This window comes from Physeter macrocephalus, chromosome 1 (assembly GCF_002837175.3).
Source record: "Physeter macrocephalus isolate SW-GA chromosome 1, ASM283717v5, whole genome shotgun sequence".
NCBI classification, from domain to species: domain Eukaryota; kingdom Metazoa; phylum Chordata; class Mammalia; order Artiodactyla; family Physeteridae; genus Physeter; species Physeter macrocephalus.
Window position 1 is genome coordinate 98810174 of NC_041214.2, and position 7657 is coordinate 98817830.

The 7657-nt window shown below is 40.7% G+C and overlaps 1 long non-coding RNA gene across 1 annotated transcript in view; it reads right to left on the reverse strand.

The window, feature by feature from the left end:
- Positions 1-7657, reverse strand: part of LOC129392164 (uncharacterized) — a 139851-nt gene that overhangs the window by 47868 nt on the left and 84326 nt on the right. Inside the window, exon 2 of the long non-coding RNA XR_008617527.1 lies at positions 5351-5472. This is a non-coding gene — a long non-coding RNA (uncharacterized lncRNA). The remainder of the gene's footprint in view (positions 1-5350; positions 5473-7657) is intronic.

Genomic DNA, 7657 nt, shown 5'->3' on the forward strand with positions numbered 1-7657 from the left:
CCCCTGCATCGGCAGGTGGATTCTCAACCACTGCACCACCAGGGAAGCCCTATTTTTCTGTTAAAATATTAATATTAGGCTAAATTTAATTTCTGCCTTTTCCATTTATAACTACTCAGGAAAGCTCTTTCTTCTCTTATTTGATGTCTAAAACTAATATTGCATTAGCACTTTGATAAGGAAACTTTGATTCAGAATTGACCTCTTAATATCTGAGAATTGTAAAAGTTAGGCGATGACAAAGCAAAATATAAATATCAACTGGGGCACACTATTGAGACTGCAGTCTTTGGGCCCTGCAGAGGTTCTCAGAGAGTACCTGTCTATCTCTGTTCATCCAAGCCCTTTGAATTTGGGACAGGCATTGGCAGGTTCATGCTAAATCACTGATTTCATATTCAAAAATTCTCAAGTATCTCCAACCTTTGGAAGTAGAGCAAACCTTCTCTTGAGTTCAAATCTTTTCCAGATACTACACCATTTATTTTCTCTTTTTCACAGCCAAACTTCTTGAAAGGACAGTCCTTGGTTGATGTCTCTCATTATTGCTACCTATTTAGTCTTCAACTCAGTTCAGCCTTGTCTCCAGCCCACCATTGCTTTGAAACTCCTCTTGCTAAGGGCACCAGTGTTACCAAATCCAATGGTTTCCTGTCTGGATATGTCTAACTTGACCTCTCAGCAACATTCAATACAGGTTACTGTTCCCTTCTCTGACTGATAACCTTACTCTCTTGTTTTCCTCCAACTTTATGGTTTTTCTTTACCAGATTCGTATTAATTGGCATCTCCTCCTCTGCTTGCTTGGCCTCCTCTAAATGCTGGAATTCTCTGGCCCTCTGCATGTCTCTATCTACATTCTCCCCAGGTGAGTTCATTCAGTCTTATAATTAAAATACTATCTATAGCCGAATTAATCTAAAATGTACATCTCTAGCTCTAACCTCTCGCCTGTATTACAACCTAATGTATTCAACCTGCTAGATAAAGCTCTTGATCCCCTCAAATATTAGACTTCCATGTCTTCCCTCAGTGCGATATCCCCATTTTTTCAAACTCTAAGCTCATTCTCACCTCAGGGTTTTCACACTTTGTTTTCTCTGTCTAAGACCACCTCGCCACCACGTCTTCACACAGTGAGCTTCTTCTCATCATTTAGATCTCGGTTCAATTGTTACTTCCTCCAAGAGCCCTCTTAGTCACCCTAAAGTGGACCTCAGACATCCCACATCACCCTGTTTTGTCTCTGTGTAGAACGTATAGTGACTTGAAATCTTGTTCATTTGTTTATGATTTATTTACTCCCCACGCCCACTAGATTGTAAGATCCGTGAAGGCTGTAACAAGTGTTTAGGTTAGTCCCTGGCAGATAACAGGGGCATAATAAATATTAAGTTATAAATTTTAGGATGATATATAAATCATGTATTAGAGTCAAAGCCATAGAATGTTGACAATGATTGAGTTCTTCAGAATTTCTTTTATTTTGCTTGTAGTAGTGGGTTCTGGTTAAGTCCTACCTGAAACTCAGAAATGTCTGAAGGACTGTAATATTGGTAATTGGTGGGTAAGAAGCTGCTTGGTGTCTGCTTTATTATTTGCATTAAATGAAGATGTCTTTAAGAAGGAAGTTTGTTGAGAAAATCCAAAGAATTCAGGAGCATCTATGAAATGGAAGTAAAGATGAGAAAGAGAGAAAAACTATTTGTATGTCAGTCAAATCCCAAGTACTAGGGACCAAGTCTATATAGAAGCAAGTTGCCAGAAGAAGCAAACAGAGCCATTTAAAAAATAAATTTGGTAAACTAAAAAGACACAAGCAATGTTGATTCAATAACCAGGTAGAAAAGTGAGACATTGTATTGGGTAAAGGACATCCTCAGCATCTGTGTACTGGAGTACACCTGTGACTCCAGTGCAGCATGGCGAATAGGTGATGCTGATCCCTGTGATCTCTGGAGGGTTTGCAGCTTTGGGAGACCTTGGAAACAGTCCTCTGGGAAGAAAGTTGGAGTTCTCACTTCTTGGCTCTGCTTCATTAGGATTAGCTCTTGTCTCAGGCCACCATGTTTGCAAATGGCTATAGCAGAACCAGACACTATATCCTCTCTTATCCACACCCAGTGGGAAGACAGTAAAAGTTTCTTGCTAGAAATCCTAAGAAAAATTCTCAGTCTATCCCATCAACTCTGACTCATCACCATGGTGAGAGGGGAGGTGCTCTAATAATGAGCTGAGTCCGGGGTCCTCTACTTTTAGAGGTCAGGACTGGGCTCCCCCTAAACTAAAATTGAAAATGGTAAGATGACTGTCGTCCAGAAAGTTGAAGTGATTTCCTTTGATTCATTCATCAGCACTTATTGAGTACCTACCATGTTCTTGGTACTCTCCTAGGTGCTGATGATACCATGCTGAACAAAGCACATAAACCTCCTTCAATTGTAGCAAAATGCCTAAGATGTCAAAGCCACTTAATTATTCTATGGCATTATCTTGGGTAACCACCTCATTATCTGGAAATGGGGAATGTGCCCAGGGTAACTCTTCTCCACATCACAGTAGAGAGGAGTCATTCAGCAGGTCAGTACTCCTCAGTTGTAAGTTTTACATGATGTGACTCCCCAGCTACCAAAAGCTACAATCACCCAGAGCAACCATCACCTTTCCCCTGAACTCAGAGGTTGTCAGCTGCTGAAACTGTCTTCACCCAATATCCAAGCATATGCATGGATGGAAGGAAGCTGTGAGGGCAGAAACATGGATGATGGGGTCATGGCTTCCTCTAAACACTGGAGAAACTTCACCCGTGCCCTCCTGATGGGGAGCATTCACTGCATTTTAATATAATGTTATTCTCTACAGTTATTCTATTTTCAGGCTAGTGGAAGAGTGAGGCCTCAGAAGAAAGAATGCTAACGGGGGTTTGAGTAAGGGAAAGAGAGCTAATAAACATTTTTTTTCCAAGGCAATATGAAAACACCCACAGTAAGGATAAGTAGATTACATGAGAAAACTCAAACTCAAAATGAAATATGAATTATTGATTTTTAGTAAATCAGGAACTAACATTCTACTTTTATCCCCACCCCATGCTCTCTAATTTTGGTGGTAATTCAGCAGTCTCTTTCATGTCCAGAAGTCTGTCCTTCAAATACCACCTGACATTTTCATTTTACCTTTCTTTCTCATTCTCGTTCTCATTCTCTCCTTTCTTATTTTCTCTCTTTCTCTCTCATCCTCTCTCCCCCTTCCATTCTCATGTCTCTCATTCTCTTGCTCCCCCTCTTTTCCCTTCTTTTTGCTTGAGGATGTATCCTAGCAACAGCTATTTCAATTAAAAAGGATGGGAAGGGCCATCAGTGTTGCCAAGGCTACCAGTATTTCCTGCTGTCACCGGAGGAAGTAACTTGTGCATCGATCATAATGGAATCAGATGCTTCGGCACCTTTCTGCTCTCGCTCCTCAACATCCAGAGATAATGAGAGTTCTCCACATCAAAAAGTTTTACCAAATTTCTCACAGGGTCATGGATGTTATCATTTAGTGAGAAATTACTCTATGGCCCAGATGTGTTTATAGAAAAGTTTGGGGAAATATAAAATGGCAATAATAACAATAATTAGATTTTGACAACATTTAAGAGGGCAACAATTCTATTCATTTGATATACTGTCAGATTTCCAATAACAATAGATAACAATTTTGTTTGCCAGCAGAGCCATACTGTGACAATGCCTCAATATCAGATACTTTTGCTTTTTTTGGGGGGGGCAGCGGATTAAGCCATTTTATTGAGGGGCTTTGGGGAAGGGTGGAAGGGCTGGGAGGACAATGAGACCAGGCGTCCTTCTCTCTGCAGGGATCTCCCCAGCTTCATAGTTGCTGAAAAGACACTTTTGCTTTTAAAAATATAATAACCACCGTACTTTGTACCTATATACCATAATTTAGATGCTATATCCAATTTTTTTAAATGACAATATTTCAAAAAATTTCCCCAATTACCCTTAACATCATAAAAAATTTAAAAATTTATTCAGCAGACTCTTTTCTGTTCGTCATAAAAATAGTCATTAGTGTCCAGAAACTAATTCAAAGACTGTCTGATATCAGGCCTAGAGCACAAATATGGGGCCCAGGAAACCTAAGAGCAGCTTCCATGTGTGGCCCCAGTTCTGAACTCATATTCCCCAGACTAGTCAGGTTAAAATATTTACAATTTTCCTACATCATAGCTCCTTACATTAGCATACTCTCTCACAAAACCCTTATACTTTCTTATTTTATTCCCACAATGGCTCTGTAAGGATGCACTCTCCCCATTTCATAGATAGTCAAACTAAAAACCAGGGATTTTAATGACTTAAGTGGCAGAGGCCCTGACACCAGACCTTTTGACTCCTTTTCATTCCTAACTCATTGCACAGCACCTTTCTTCTACCATATGCTGATGAAATAGTGTCCATGCATGTTATTTCCCCCTACTTCTTTACCAGTTCCCCCTGGAAGCATTTCCTGAATGACAGACTTGCACATTAATCCTCCTCTGGGGTCAGCATCTGGAGAACCTGACCTAAGTAAGGTTACAACTCCTATCAGGTGCTCTTTCTCCATGGTTCAGCTCTCACTATTTTCTTCCCTCCACCCTTCATGCCTGGGGTTGGTAATGATTCCCACTGTTGCTAGTCCTGGGGTAATTTAACATTCTTGGTGGTTCCCTTAACCCTGTTCACACTCTTTTTAGTTCTTTTTTTGTTTTTTTGTTTTTTTGGGTTTTTTTAATGGTATGCGGGCCTCTCATTGCTGTGGCCTCTCCGGTTGCGGAGCACAGGCTCCGGACGCGCAGGCTCAGCAGCCATGGCTCACGGGCCCAGCCGCTCCGCGGCATGTGGGATCCTCCCAGACCAGGGCACGAACCCGTGTCCCCTGCATCGGCAGGCGGATTCTCAACCACTGCGCCACCAGGGAAGCCCCTCTTTTTAGTTCTTTAACTGAAGTCTCATGAGATAAATTTAGTTAGCTGTTGTTTAATGCAGATCACATAACTTATAAAGCCTACTAACTGATCTCCCCAATTTCCCTTTCACCCTTCCCTCCCTTCAATCCATTCTCCATAGAATGTCTGGAGTGATGTTTTAAAAATCTTAATTAGATCACATCACTGCCTACTTAAAACCATCAGTGGATCCCCTCCATGCACAGATAATGTCCAGGCTCCCTGCCATCACGTAGGAGGTCTTTCACGCTTCAGCTGGTATCTTCAGCTTCATCTCTGACTACTTCCTTCCTAATATAATGCAGCAATAGCAAGCTACATGTAATTCCCAACAAAGACCAGGCTGTATCTCACCTCTGTGCTTTGGTTCAATCATACTGCTCCCAAAGTGTGGCAAGCTCTCTTCTCCTCCAAACGTCACTAATTGATGCCTCCAGTTCAAGCAAGTGTCATTTCTCCAGGAAGGCTGAGAGTTCCTGGAAGATGGGGATTACTCATTTGTTAATTTTATACACTCAATTTCAGCCTGACACAGAATAGAACGTGTGTCGAATAAATGGCCATTCAAGGAGTGAAAATAGTTACTACTATACTAAACAACCTTGAAAAGCCCTCAATTATTACTGGAGATGTCTTTGAAAAGTGAACCAATAATGTTAATAATCGCCATTTATTTTTGCCAACTCTGCACCGGACACTTAATACTTATTTAATATATGTTATTATTAACTTTCAAAACAAATATAAGGTATTATTATTTTTTTTTAATATGAGAAAAATTAAGCTCAGAAAGATGAGAAATGACCCTTAGGTCACACAGTGAAAAAGGGATAGATTTGGGATTTGAGTCCTTCCATGTCAATCTTCATTCCAAGGACTGTGCTCTCTCCTTTACAGAAGAGCATTTGTGTCATAATGTAAAGTAGAATAGCGCCTATGGCCTCACATGGGCAAAGCCCTTAACCACTTCCATTCCCAGCCTCCTGGTCAACAGGAAGAAGAGGAACACTTGTTGGTTTCATCTATCCATGTTTATATTAATTTCACAGAATTTCAACAGCATAGTCAATACTTTGTATGTGCATCTATTTCCAGCCACTTTAGGAGGCATTTTGTTTGGGGGCATTTCATCTGAAGAGATGGCAGAACTAGACAGTCAGATATTTACAGAGAATAAATAAATCCTTACTATATACTCTATACAATAAAATACTCATGGAACATTACTTTCCTGCAAGAGCTACTACTACAGCCTGCATTCCTGTGAATATGTTTCACCAGTTCTCTTTAGGGCTCAGCAAGGCCCTGACCACATGCTGATCACACACACACACAGCCAGATTCAGACAATTAAAGTCATTATTTGTTTTTGTTACCCTCAAAACTTGATAACTAAATGGTAGCAGTAGTTAATGTAGCATTTTATAAGCAACAGTGAATTACCCATGGTTAGTGACTAACAATAAATTAGTATGGTTATACTCAACACACACAAAAAAATCCACAAGTGAGAGATCATGTCACAAGCATGAAAAAGAGAAAGTTTGAATCAGTTATACAAAATCACAGAATAGGCAACTCAGGAAAACAGATCTGCCTCTTTTTGACTTTTGCCTGACTCCAGAGCTTGCTTTCAGAGTCTCTTCCACCACAGCACGATGTGGCCACCCCCACAGAAATAAGGCTTTTCTCTGCACACTGCCATTCCAATTAAGGGACCAACTTGTCCAGGTTCTGCCTGGGACTTTACTGGTTTTAATACTGAAAATTCCTGCATTGCAGGCTTCCAGTTATGGTAACCGTGGTAGGCAGAATAGTGGCTCCCAAAAGATGTCTGCATCCTAATCCCTGGAACCTATGAATATGCTACCTTACAAGGCAAGAGGGACTTTATAAATGTGAGTAAATTAAGGATCTTGAGACGGGAAGATTATCTTGGATTATCCAGGTGCGACCTGTCTAATCACATGGATCCTTTCTTAAAATCAAAGAACCTTTTCTGGCTCTGGTCAGAGGGAGATGTGACTACAGAATAATGGTCACAGAAAAGCAGCATTGCTGGCTTTGAAGGCAGAGCAAGGGGGCCTCTAGAAACTTAAAAAACTAATGAAATGGATTCTTTCTACACCTTCAAAAAGAAACACATCCTGGCTAACACTTTCATTTTAGCCCAATAATATCTATGTTGGAATTCCAATCCACAGAACTGTAAAGATAACAAATGTTTTTGTTTCAAGTTATAAGTTTGTGGTAATTTGTTATGACAGCAATAAAAAACTAATACAGTAACTAGATCTTCCTGGTTTGCCCGGGACTGTCCCGGTTTTAAAACTAAAAACCCCACATCCTGGAAGTCTTGAAAAAACAGGACAACTGGTCACTCTACCCCCATTTCTCCATTGATACCTAGGTACCCTTCAGCTGAAATTGGCTTCCCAAAAGATTCCCCAAGGCAGTGATTCTCAAACACTGGTGTGAATCAGGATCACCTGGGGGACTTAAAACAGAGTTTTGCCCTCCCCTTCATCCCTGGGTTTCTGATTCAGTATGTTAAAAATGGTGCCGCAGAGTTTGCATTTTTTTTTTTTTTTTTTTTTGTGGTATGCGGGCCTCCCTCTGTTGTGGCCTCTCCCGCTGCGGAGCGCAAGCTCCGGGCGCGCA